This window comes from Apteryx mantelli, chromosome 37 (genome assembly GCF_036417845.1).
Source record: "Apteryx mantelli isolate bAptMan1 chromosome 37, bAptMan1.hap1, whole genome shotgun sequence".
Classification (NCBI taxonomy): domain Eukaryota; kingdom Metazoa; phylum Chordata; class Aves; order Apterygiformes; family Apterygidae; genus Apteryx; species Apteryx mantelli.
In genome coordinates this window covers 546420-559348 of record NC_090014.1, presented here as the reverse complement: position 1 = coordinate 559348, position 12929 = coordinate 546420, and the positions used below count along the sequence as shown (strand labels likewise).

Genomic DNA, 12929 nt, shown 5'->3' with positions numbered 1-12929 from the left:
GCATAAGCGGTGACTCAGGCTGGCGGCCACGCACCCCCTGGGGAGTTGTGCAACACGGGCTGCCCTGCCCTGGGAACCGCCCTGCCTGGGCTGGGGGGCGCTGGGCCAGGCGCTGCGTGGGGACCGCAGCTGCGGGGATGGGGCTTGTGCAGGGCTCCTGCCCCGGGACTTGCTGGCAGCTCGCAGGGCAGAGCTGTGCTGGCCGGCCCCCGCGCCCTGCCGTGGGCTGGCGGGGGGCTGGGGAGGCAGGGCCGGGCTAATCGTCTCCATCTGGCGCTTTTGGGGGCCCTGAGGAAGCGTGAGTCACGCTCTCGCATCCTGCTGCTGCGCTGGCGGGTGGGGCCGGGGCTGGCGGCAGCCGTGCAGCACAGCCGGGCTGGTGCCAGCATGCTGGCAGGGCAGGGGGGGCCCTGCTCTGCGCCATGCGCCAGCGGGGTCCCCGGGGGCTGCTGCTCGCCCTGCCAGGGCGCAGCCCCCCCCCTTCCCACTTGCAGCAACAGGGCTCGCGGCCGGCCCGGCCTGTGCCACTGTGCACTGCGCTCCCCACGGGTGTCAGCAGCCCCCCTGCCCCCCTGCTTGGGGGGCTGTAGCAGCACTGAGCTGGGAGGGGTGATGGGTCCAGGCCATGCCGGGGATGGGGATGGTGCCAGCTCCAGCAGCGCTGCAGATCACCCTGTGGGAGCAAGGCGTGCAGCACCGCGCTGCGTGCCGGAGCAATGCTGGGCTTCCACAGGCACCGGTGCAGCCCGCAACCCCCCAGCCTCATGCAGTGCCGGTGGTGCAAACTGTGATGCAACCCTGCCACGGTGCAACCCTGCTGCGGCCCCCCCCCCCAGCTGCAGGGACAGGAGCCCTGGCTTGCTGCAAGGCTGGAACGTCCCCCATCCTCCCTATTTGCACTGTGGCCAGCAGGGTCCTGGGCTGTGATGATCTCCCCCCCCCTCCACCCACCCCACCACAGGCTTTGCTGCACAAACCCCAGTTTAAACCAGCAGCAACCACGAAGCCGCAGGCTCTGCCTGGCTGTTCCTGCTTGTCCCACAGTCACTTCTGCAGCCCGGGGGGGCTGGGTTGCCCCTTGCCCGGCTCCCGCTTTGCAATGGTGCCGCAGCACCGCCCCGGGGCTCCATGGGCTGCAGCAGTCGCCCGCGCTGCATCCGTCCATCTGTCTGCGCCGCGTGACGGCCCCCAGATGTGTGCGGGGGGGGCGGGCGCAGCCCCCACTGGCACCCTGCCCACCCCCCTGGCGCACATCTGGATTTGGTTTTGCTCTTGCTCAAACAGGGCCGCGCCCAGGCCGGCTGGGCAGCTCCGAGCGCTGACTCACGGCCGCGCTCCCCGCCGCCGCCCCCGCTGCCTGCCGAGCCCCCCGCCCCGCCGGCGGCTCCCCCCACTGCTTCCCACGGGTGCTGGCGGTGAGGCCGGGCCCCGGGAATGCGGGAATGCCGTCCTGCAGGGCTGCTTTCCACTGCGGAGGGGCCGGGACAGCTTTCATCTCCGGGCCGGGGGGGGGGGGGGGCTGCTCCGTGCACGTCCCTGTGCGCTGGGAAAACAACCCTGGATAGGACTGGGAAATGCAGCTGCAGCTGGGGCTCATGCCCGGTGCATGGGTGCAGGATCTGGGTTTATTGCGCTGGTGCTGAGTCCCCCCCTGGCTCTGCCGAGCGCCGGGCTGCCTTCCCAGGAGGGGCCCGGAGCCCCGGCTCTCCCGCCCCCTGTGCACGTGGGGATGTGGCCCCTGCCGTGGTGAGCCGGAGCCTGGCGCACCCCACGGCCCCTGGGCCGGGGTGTTTCCCTGCCTCGGCCTCTTCCCGGCTCCATGCGCAGCCCAGCGTGGGAGGGAGGCGCGAGAGCAGCCCTGGTGCCGCAGCCAAATTCCTGTTTGTTTACTGGCGGCAGCAGGAATGCGATGAAGGGTTGCTCAGCCCGGCCCAGCCTGAGCCCCCGCCGCGGGGAGGCAGGAACCCGAGCAGCTGCTGCAGATGCCCCACGCCAGCGCCAGGCCTCACCGAGCCGCCCTGCCACGGGGCTCCGGCCGCCGGGGAGCATGATGCCCCTGTGGCTTGCAAAGGGCCGGTGCCCAGTGCTGCAAGGGGCTGGTGGCCAGTGCTGCACGCTGGCCCCGAGCGTGGGGGTTTGTGCGGTGCCCCCGGGGCCAAGCCGGGCACCGGGGCTGGCTCCTGGCCCGGCTCCCTGTAGCTCTCGAGGAATCCTGCACTGGGGAGGGCTGCGACGCGGAGCCACCTTGGTGCCGAGGGAATTGCAGCGTCCTGGCAGGACAAAGCCGCTGGCCGGTGCTTGCCCTGGCGGGCGGCTCAGCGTGGGGGGCTGGTTTGGCACTGAGGGCTGGTTCAGCATGCGCCGCTGCCTTGCAGCCCTGCGCTTTGGGAGCAGGTCCCCATTCCCATGGCCGGCGGGTGACTCGTGCCGGGATGGCTGCTGCCTTGAGCGGGGGGCAGAGTCACCCCGCCGCGTCCTGCCTGGGGCCCAGGAGCCAGGATTGCCGCTCTGTCCCCCCACCCCAAAATGGTGAGAGCAGCCCAGAAAGACGTGGTGTGGAGATGGGATGGGGCCGAAGAGGGATGCGGTGCTTCCAGCTTTGCTCCTGTCCCTCCTGGTGCTTTCCCGAACCTGGGCCTGTGGCTGCCGCATGGCCCAGACCCACGGCCCTGCATGGCCTTCCTAGACCGCGCGTCCGGGGGGAAGAGGGAGCCGGGGGGTCCCGGTGGGGCCAGCAACACTCTGCCGGGGCTTGGGCTGTGTTGCTCTTTCCTGGCTGGCTCTCGGCCTTGCTCCTTCCCTGTGCCAGCAGCTGAAAACTGCTGCTGCACTTGGCGCGGAGCTGGGGAAAGGCCATGGCCGGGTGCCAGCTCGGAATCCGAAAAATCCCTCCGTGCGGCCGCGTGCTGCTCGCCCGCCCTGGCGAGGACCAGCCCCGCGGCCGTGGGCCCCGGCCGTGCTTGGCCAGGCTGCAGTGTTGCACCGGGGGCTGGGGCTGCACTGGGGCCAGGGTTGCACCTGGGGCTGGGGTCACTGTGGACCCCTCTCCTTCCCCGTGCGTCCAGCCGTGGGGCAGCCCGCCCTGCTGTGACCCTTCCCAGCTGACTCCATGCCCTGGCGGCGGGTTTGTCCCGGCCCTGCTGGCAGCCGCCCCGTGCCAGTTTTCCCTCTGTGCCAGGGAGGGGGACAGAGCTGGTCCCCCGCTGCAAGGACCCACTGGCTGAGGCATTTCCTGCTCTGCCGAGCACCGCAGCTGGAGTAAATACAGCTGCTGCCACAGCCGGGCAACAGCCGCGCTGCTGACTCCAGCCAGACCCACGGGTCCACGTCCGGCTGGGGCATTTGCTTCCCGCTGCGAGAGACCGTTTGCTCCCTGCTCCAGTGGGGAGGATCCCTGCCAGGGGCGATGTACCCGGGGGGGGGGGGGTGGGAGCGTGCAGCTGCACCGCTGGCCATGGCTTTGCAGCCCTGCAGGGTCCTGGGGCCGGCGGGGCGGTGCAGCCTCTCGATGAGCCATGCCTCAGGTATGTGCTGCCTGGCTGCGGTGCGCGCCCTGCCGGGGGGAGCTGGCTCCCGGGGCCTCACCAAAGGTGCTGGGGGAGGTTGGGGGGGGGGGGGGGCTGCGTCCCACTGCTGCTCCCGGGGACCCCGTGGGCACTGGAGCACAGAGAGCCCTTGTGTTACTGGGGCCGCCTCAATGCACGCTTTGAGCTGCCAGGGCATGAAACCACCCCCCCCCCCCCCCCCAGCCCCTGCAAACTGCCCTGGCCCGCTGCGACGGTGGCCTTTCCACGTGCAGGGTCCGGCCGCAGCTCCGGGTGGGAAGGCAGGGTGCATGCATGCGTGTGTGTGCATGTGCATGCATGCATGTCTGTGTTTGTGTGTACGCGCACCCGTTGCCAGGCCGCATGGGTCGGGAGCTGGCAGCAACCGGAAAAGCCCTGATATAAAACCGGGCCTCGAATTCGCGCTGAATTACAGATATTAAAGAGGGGAAAAGAAACCAGCAGTGAGTCATGCGTGCAGACCGCAGCGCCTAGCTCTCGCCACCTCCTCCCCGGCTCTATCTTGGCCGGGATCGTGGGCGCACGCGGCCCCTGCCTGCCCCCTCGCCAGCCACGCGCGGTGCCACCCCAGCTCTCCGGGCCCCTCCCGGCACCCAGCCAGGCTGCTGTGGCCCTGCTGCCACCCTGCTGCTGCCTGCAGCCGTTTGCAAACCCTCTGCGGGGCTGGAGGGCTGGGACCACCAGGCTTGCACCCTCGCCACAACCCCTTCCTGCGCAGCGGGTGCCTGGGGGTGCCCGGGCTGCAGGCCGGCGCAGCATTGCTGGTGCCACCGGCGTCGCCCTTCTCAGGCGGAGGGCGGGAGAGGCCCCAGCGCACCCTCGCTCCCGCTTTGATCCCTAAACCTGCTGGGCTGTCTCTGCCCTCTGCGTGCCGGCAGGCCCCGACTTGCTGGTTGCTGAGCTGCCGCTGCCTGGCAGGGCTGCACGGAGCCCTGCCATGCTGTGGAGTCTTGGCCTCCGGGGAGCTAGGGATGCCTGGCCTTGGCATGGGGTCTCCAGTGGCTCCAGGGTCTCCAGCAGCTCTGGGGTCTCTAGCAGCTCTGGGGACGCCCAGCCTCGGCATGGGGTCTCCTGCAGCTCCGGGGTCTCCCGTGGCTCCGGGGACGCCCGGCCTCGGCACAGGGTCTCCTGCAGCTCCGGGGTCTCCGGCAGCTCCGGGGAAGCCCAGCCTTCGCGCTCTGTTCCCCTCTGGCTCACTGGCTGCTGGAGATGCGTTGTCATCCTGGTTGTCGTGGAGACCAAACCATAATAAATGCAAATAATCGGAGCGGCTGGCGTTGCCAGGAAACTCCGATGACAGCAGTGGAGACACGATGCCTCAGCCAGGGAAACCCCTTCCCTTCCCTGCCCTCCCCTCCCCACATGGGGCTCTGTGGGCCGGGCAGCGGCGAGCGCCCACGTTGCAGCCGGATTGCCTGCCACCAGCTGCCCGGGGCCCAGCCAAGCTCCCGGCGTCGCTGCCTGGTTGCAAATGTCCCCCGTCTTCGCAGGGGGCTCCCAGCTCCCCGTGAGGGCAAAGCAGCTGGCAGCTGACCCCTGCGCTGGGAGCAGCGGCACCCGGCTGCCAGCGAGTTCAGCTGTGGCGATGCAGGTGGTAATTACAAGATTATAACTCCTCCTTTTGCAGGAGCTGGGGCTGCTCCGCAGACAGCCGTTAATTAGCTTCACACGCCCCCTCCTCCGAGAGGCTGGAAAGGCTTAAAATTGTCATTAAAAAAACAAAAGAAAACAAAACAAAACTCTTGCATCAGAGTAAACTGAGGCAAAGGGAAGGTGTGGAAACGGCAGCGCCTTGCTGCTCCCATCTGCTGGATCCCCCCTTCTTCCGGTGCTGGTGCGCGAAAGCAGCCACCCCGGCTCCCGTGGTGGGGACGGGGAGCGGGGATGGCTGCAGTGGGGATCAGGCCCTCAACCAGGCAACGTGCACCTGGGAGCGTGCTGGGAGGATGGCAGCTGGGTGCTGGGGGGGGGGGGGGGGGGCGAACAGCTACAAAGGGAGCAAGATGGGCATGAGCGCCCTGCAGAGGATGCGTGCGCCGGGGCAGATAAGCAGCCCCCGAGCCCTCGCACAAACTGCTGGCAGCGACGAGGAAACGCTGTCTTGCTGAAGCGGCTGCCAGCGCCCGGGCTGCAGTAAAGCACAATGGATGTACCCGCATGCCGCTGCGCAGAGGGGTCCAGCCCACAGCTGGGCGCGTTCCCAGCCCCAGTTCCCGCACCCAGCACTGCTATTTGGGTGCACAGGGGGATCCTGGCCAGTGCCTGGGGGAGCAGTGGGCCGCTGTGCGCCGCAGCATGGCCGTGCCAGCCCTGCCCAGGGCATCCCGCTGCCAGTGCTTCGGCGGGACCTTCGGGCGTTGCTGCTCACAGATGGAGGTTGCTGGTCCCGGGTATTTATAACGCGGGCAGAGCGGGCCTCGGCGGCTATTTATAACAGCTGAGTGCACGGTGGCTTCAGCTCGTAAACAGACGCTCTGCGGGTGCGAGTGGCATGCGGCAGGCGCAGGCCGCCTCGGCCAAAGGCAGCGGGGGGTTTCGGGGGTCTCTGCCCCGCTGCCGGGTGTGGCTGCGCCTGTGCTGGGGGCAGTGGGGGGCTTGGGAAGGGCCATCACTCGTGGCGGGGGAGCTGTCGCTTCTCCAAAGCGCCGAGTGAGCTCTGAGCCCTGCTGAGCGCCGGCAAGGATGGGGCCAACAGGGGGAAGGAGGTGAGCTATGGTGCAGGAGTGTTTCTCCTTGCATGTTCCTCTCTCCAGGAGTTTTATTGGGCACAGGCAAGGCCATAATTGGGGATTTAACATAGAAAGTGATGTGTTTAAAAAAAAAAAAAAAAAAAAAAAAAAAGAAAAGAAAAGGCGGCAGTCGTGGGAAAGCGCTATTAAAAGCCAGGCCTGGCCCAGGAGCGTGGAAGTTTTCAGAGCAGGAAAACTCTGTAGGGTCCCAGCATGCGGTAGGGGCTGGTGGCATGGCAGAGCATCGCTCTGGGTGCGCGGTGCCTTGCCGGCGGGTGCCCATGCCCTGCTATAACCTGCTGTGGTGCTCATGCCCCACAGTGAGTGCTGGGGCGGCTGCGCAGTCCCGCTGCTCCGGGCCTGGATGTGGGCTGGGCTCAGGCATCTTCCCGGTGGAGGGGTGCTGGGCTCCCCGGCTCCTGTCGCTCCCTGGCCTGAGTTGTGCTCTGTCCCTCCCGTGGTCCCAGGGCGCTGGTCCAAGCGGTTCCCTGTGGGGGGGGTCGCTCTGCACCCCCGGCTCTGGGATGGGGCAGCCTGCCCAGCCCAGGGGGCTCTGCTCCATGGCAGGGCCCTGGGGATCATGTTTGGGGGCTCCAGCAGGGCCCTGAGGTCCCGTCTGGTGATGGGGGGAGGGGTGTCTCACCCAGGCAGCAATGGGGTCCCAGCCCCATCCAGAGGAGGGTGGGGACAGTCGAGGTAGGTGCCAGTGTCTGGGGTCCCAGCAGGGCAGAGGGTGGCACCAAGGTGCCATCCGGGACAGGGGTCCCATGGGGGGGATGGCCATGCCTGGAGGGGGCAGGACAGGGGTCGCATCCTTGGAGGGGGAGGACTGAGGGGATCCACTGTGGGAGTGGAGTCCTGTCCCAGAGAGGGACCGGGGGGACCCGCTGCGGGAGTGGGGTCCCGTCCAGGGGAAGGAGCAGGACCGCGGGGATCCGCTGCAGGAGCAGGGTCCTGTCCCGGGGCGGGAGTGAGACCGCGGGGATCTGCTGCAGGAGCGGGGTCCCGTCCCGGGGAAGGAGCAGGACCGCGGGGATCCGCTGCAGGAGCAGGGTCCTGTCCCGGGGCGGGAGTGGGACCGCGGGGATCTGCTGCAGGAGCGGGGTCCCGTCCCGGGGCGGGAGTGGGACCGCGGGGATCTGCTGCAGGAGCAGGGTCCCGTCCCGGGGAAGGAGCAGGACCGCGGGGATCCGCTGCGGGAGCGGGGTCCCCGTCGGCGGCTGTGCCGGGGTCCCGCCGCGGTTCCGCGGGGCGGGAGCCGCCGCCCGGCGCTGGTCCCACCCCGTCCCGGGAAGGGGCGAGGCTCCCCGGCGGCCGCGTTACAAGAGCGCAGCCCCGCGCGGGGCGCGGCCACTCACAGCGCTCCGCCGCCCGCGCCGCGCCGCGCCGCACCGGACGGCTCGGTCGGGACCCGCCGCCGCCGCCAGGAATCCGCTGTCGGGTCGGGCAGGACCGGCGCCGCGCCGGGCATGGCCGTGCCGGGGAGCTGAGAGCCGCGGACCCGCAGGTACCGGCGCCGCCGAAACTCGGCTGCTGGGGGGGGAGGACCGGGAGCGGCACCAGGGGCTGAACCGGGAACGGCACCGAGGGCCGGAGCGAACTTTCTGGCCGCCGGGCGAGCCTCGGGCTGCCCCGGGACGGGCGGCGCTCGGCGCGGCGCCGCCGCGGACGGCGCCGCCGCTGGAACGGGAAGGGTAGAAAGTGGCCGTGGAGGCGCGGCGGGGGGGTCCCGGCGGGAGGGGGGGTCCCGGCGGCGGCGGGGGTCCCGGGACTGGGTCGCTTCTCCCGGCCGGGCGCGCGCAGGGCGTGGCGCCCCGCCGCCTCCGTCCCGCTGGCGCCGCCGCGCCCCGCCCGGGCACGGGAGCCTCGCTGGGGCGGGGCGGGACGGGACGGGGCGCGGCGGGGGCGGCCCTGGGCTCCGCGCCCCCCCCCCACCCCGGCCGAGTCCGCGCTCCGCAGCGGGGCGGCGGCGGCCCCGCGCCCGCGTCTCTCCCGCCGCCGCCCCGGCTGCTCGGCCCCGAGCGGGAGCAGCGGGGCGGCGGCGCGGAGCGGGCGGGCGGGCGCGGCTTGGTTAATTAATGTTCATTAGGTAGGTTGTAGCCTGTGGGTGGAGAAGGAGCGAGAGCGAGAGGAGAGAGATCCCTTGTGCCGGCCCTGGCCGTGTTTCAGCGGTTGTTTCGGGCCGGAGCTTTGCCCCGGAGCGGGGTCCCGCGTGGGTGCCGGCGCTGCGGGGCTCCGGGGCAGGGTGTCTGCCGAGGGCCGCTCGCCGCTAACCCTGGGGGGTGGGGGTTCTCTGGGGAGCGCCGGAGCCTCCTCCCCGTTGGCCTCGGCATAGGCAGGGACGGGAGCGGAAAAAAAAGTCTTGTGGGAGCCATCGAGCAATGGGGGGAGCCGCGACCCGCCCTTCCTGGAAGGCCGAGTGTCCACTGCTCGCTCTGCTGTGGCCTGTGCCCGAGGCCTGGAGCCTCCTGCCGGACCCGCCCCAGGCTCTCCCCTGCTTGTGCGAGAGAAACCTGGGCTCCCACCGTGATCGTAGGGCACAGCTCGCTGCCTTCCCTGCCCGGGCTCCCGGGCCCCTGCCCAGGCCTGGGGCGGGCTGTGTGTGTGTGGATGGGCTTTGTCCCTGCCTCACCCCCGGCCGGGGCGATGGGGGTGCCCCACGCAGGTGCACGATGCCTGCTGGAGGGGGGGGGGAGGGACAGACTGTCTCCAGGCCCTGCCAGCAGCCCAGGCAAGGGGGGGCCCTGGGGCTCCAGGCCCCACCGAGCAAACTGGGCGGTGTGACGAGGGGCACTGGGTCCCATCCGGGGCAGCAGGGGCAGGAGCGGGCGCTGTCTCCCCGCAGCTCCGGCGCTCGCTCCGGGCCGGGGTGCTGGGGTGTGGCGGCCGCCGTGCTCCTTTTGCCTCTTCGCTCTTATCATCCCTATCTCTCTGCTCGGGCCTGCCCTGATTTAGTAACGCTGTTCGGCAAATAGCTGGGTGCTGTGATAAATGCCAGCTCAGGAGAGAGGTGCTGAGGTTTGTGCCGTGCGGGGGGACGGTAGCCAGGGAGCTTCCCAAAGGGGGTGGCCGAAAGCAGGGCGAGGCACACAGCAGCTCCTGTTGTGGTGCCCTGTGCGGCCGAGGGGCGTGTGCGCTCCTGGGGCAGGAGGGCTTCGTGGCGCTGCCCCCGGGGCTTCGGGTGTGTTTGCCAGCGTGAAAACTCCTCTGCTGCCGCAGATCCCCTCGCGCTTCCCCTTTGCATCTTGGCAGGCGGCGGCCCAGGGGGAAGTGGTGTCCCTGAGCTGCTGGGATCTGGCTGCCGGCTGTGCCCACATCCCCCCTGAGCGGGCGTCCTGGGCAGGCCGCTGCAGCCGGCCCAACAGGTCCGGGAGCCAGAGCTGCGGCAGCAGAGTTGTTCTCGGTTTGCCCCGGGGACTCATGCTGGAGGAAGGGAGCTGGTTGAACTGGTAGGAGCTGGGGTGTCGGCGCCCAGGTTGGGGCTGCTCCCGTGCTCTCCGTGCTGCTGCCAGGCTCCCCCTGGTCTAGCTGCCCTCACTTCCCCTTTTTCTCTGTTTTTTTGCCTTTGGCTGCATGTGAGCCAGGCTTGGGCAGAGGGCTTTCCTGGGAGGATCCTCAGCGGAACGTCGTGTTCCCTCCCTGGAGTGTCGGCACGCAGGCTGTGTATGAGCCAGCCCCTGCCTTGTGACGGGGCCGGGCTCTTCTTCCTCCGACGTGAGCTGAGAGGTGACCAACGTGCCCTGAGTCAGGCGGGATGCCTGCCCTGGAGCGACATTCCCCGGCTCCCTACCGCTCCCTCTTCCGGATGGGTCGAGGTCCTGGTGAGCAGCTCGGATGGGGCAGGGGAGGAAGCGGCTTCCTAGAGCCCAAGCTGGCTCCGTGGGCTGGCTCCCTTCCTGCTGGCCTCGCACCCCAGGTCTTGGGCCCCCTTCTCTGCTGGCCCTGTAATTGGATTTCAGGGCTGTGGACGTGACTTTCCTGTTTGGTGTCTCTGAACTTGCTAGCAGCGTGGGGCTTGCCCGAGGCTTGTGTAGGGGTGGCTGTCCAGCCTCCCCCTCTGCTCCCCAAGCCCTTGCTAGCTCTCGCTGCTAATGGGGAGGAGCGGCTGCTGCCCCCCTGGGGACCACAGGCTCCTTGTTCAGCAAAAACTGCCCCAAGACCAAAGCAGAACGGCATGTTGTTCCCGGATCAGCAGTGTGTGCGGTTTTCTGTAGCTCCTGGCAAAGGGCAGAGGAGTCCGACTTTGCCTGGTGCTGTCGGTGAGCATAGTGGCCAGAGCTGCTGCTGCTGCTGGGGAGGTGGAGGGGGGCCCCTGCCTCCGCACCGTACAGCGGGGACTTCCCTGTGGTGCCACGTTGAGCCGTTTGTGGCTCCTTCTGTCCTCCTCCCCGGCAGAACAAGTGTGCTCTTCCTGCCCAGCCTTTCCCTCTGTTCGAGGGCCTGAAATCCTGCCCCTCTTCCCTCTGTGCCGCAGTGGTGCGGGATGAGCTGCAGCAGCTTCCCGGGGCACAGAGAGGGACATGAGCTTGGCAAAGGCTGCGAGCATCGTTTATCTGTGCTCGCTGCCATGTGCAATTAAGCTGGTATGAAGCAGAGCAGCTCCGCGGCGGAGGGAGCGGCGCTGATGCCTGCAGCCCGAGCACGGCTGCGGCGTGCAGAGGAAGGCACTGTGCAGGTCGGGCTGGGGTGCAGGGACGGCTGCCAGCTGCCCTCGGCAGACGTGGGGTGTGCGGGGAGCAGAGCCGCTCCTTGCAGCAGGACTCTGCTCCCTGCTGGCAGCTTGGGGCTTGCTCCTCCTTGTGCAGTGTGTCCACTGCTCCTGCTCCGCAGGGCTTGACGCCAGCCAGCGCTGGCAGCAGGTGGCTGAGCGCAGCAGGGACGAGTGGCCAAAGGGGCTCGTATGGGAACCGTATGCTGTGATGCCGCTGCTGAGGCATGAGCCACACACGTGCCCTGTTGGAGGTGACCCATGGTGCCGTGCTCCGCGGGAGCCCTGGTGGGGGTCCCCAAGATGGGGGGGGTCTCAGTGGGAAGGCGTCTGTCCTAGGCCCGGAGATGTGCAAGGTCAGGCAGAGCAGGGAGCTGCTGCTGGGGGCTGAAGATCTTTGGGTCCCCTTGTAGTCGGCAACTCCTTTGCCGCCGAGCCAGCACACGCAGCCCGACGGGGAGCTGGGTGCTGCCTGGGGATTTTTGGAGATTATGCAGAGCTGCAGCCCCAGCTTTGCTCAGCAGATCGTCCCTTTTGTGTCCCGTTCCCGCTAGAGCAGAGGTTTGGGATTGCGTCAGGCATTGGCCCCTGTCTATACAAAAACAATGAGCGATGCCCAGTCATCCTGAAGGGATTACTGCGGAGAGCTGCTCCCCGCTGTATGCAGGCCACCGGCCATCTGGATTCCTTCGAGCTCCGCCAGCCTCGTCCTCCCTGTTGTCCTCACCTGGCTTCACGGCCGGCAGCTTCCTCGGGTGGCTTCTGGCAGGCGGCAGGGGAGGTGTGGCCTCTCGGCTGCCTGTGTCGCAGCAGCGATTGCAAAGGCTTTGGGTCCTGCTCAGTACATTTGGGGTCCCTTTCCCGGAGATGCTGCGGATGGCGGCAGCAGCAGTGGGGCATCCTGCTGCGGCCGTGCTCGTCCCATCCTGTCTTGCAGGCGCAGCGGTGCCAGTCTTGTGGAGGGGAGCAGTGACGTGGAGCTCTTGGACACTGGGTGCTGGAGCTGCCAAAAGACATGAGCCCTTTGAGAGGAGAGTGAGGGGAATGAGCAGGGAGCTAGAGGAGAGCAGGAGATGTGGGGTGCCCCAGCGCAGGGCACGGGGGAGACGTGAGGACGGACTATTTGGGAGCAGGGTAGCACTGTCCTTCAAGCCTTTGGTCCCGTCTGCCATGTGTTGAGCTGGGAGATGGATCTGGGTGTTGAAGTGCTGAGGAGCGGTGGGTGGGTGTGCTGGGGGTTGGGTTTCCTCTGCCTGTTGCGGACTCTGTTCCTGGAGGTTTCTAAGAACGGGTTAAGCAAACACCTGCCCGGGCTGATTCGGGCAGGGCTGATCCTGCCTGGGGGCAGGGGGATGAGCCAGAGACCGCTGGAGTCCCAGCAGTGACTCGTCGGCCCCGGTGAGGCTGTCCCTCTGTGCTGCAGACAGGGCAGAGGCATCTTCAGCACCGGCTGGAGGTGATGGGCTTGGGGGGAGACGACTCGGTTCTCCGGGACGGTGGCCGGGTCGGCGTGCGACCCTCCCTCTTCCCAGCAGCTGGGGAGGTGTGCCATGACCCGGAGTGGGATTTGCACGTGGTTTGGAGCTGAGCGGTGCTAATCTGGGAGCAGCTGGGACCTGAGAAGGGGCAGGCGGGCTCTGCTCTCTGAACCTGCCAAACCCCGGCTCTTGGGGTGCGAAGAGCTAAGTGGCAGCATGCAGGACAGGAGAAGGCAGCCGGGAAGCATGAGGAAACCCGTGTTCGTGCCCGGAGGGGCGGTCTCGGTTCCTGAGCTGCTGTCCTGTGCAGGGATGTGTGTGCTTGGGGCCACCTCCTTCTGTGGGAGGCCTGGGGGGGCTCCTGGGCGCCTGAAATGTCCTGGCCCTGTGTGAAAAGCAACGATTGGTTTTGGGTTTGCTGAAGGGGCTGGTGCTTGCGCTGAAAAGT

At 68.4% G+C, this 12929-nt stretch overlaps 1 protein-coding gene across 1 annotated transcript in view; it reads left to right on the top strand.

Annotated features, from left to right (window-relative positions):
* Window positions 1-7673: 7673 nt before the first annotated feature.
* The window catches only part of AHNAK (AHNAK nucleoprotein), a 29377-nt gene continuing 24121 nt past the window's right edge, over window positions 7674-12929 (top strand). The window contains exon 1 of the mRNA XM_067314821.1: window positions 7674-7802. The gene's annotated coding sequence lies outside the window, so the exon portion shown is untranslated. The remainder of the gene's footprint in view (window positions 7803-12929) is intronic.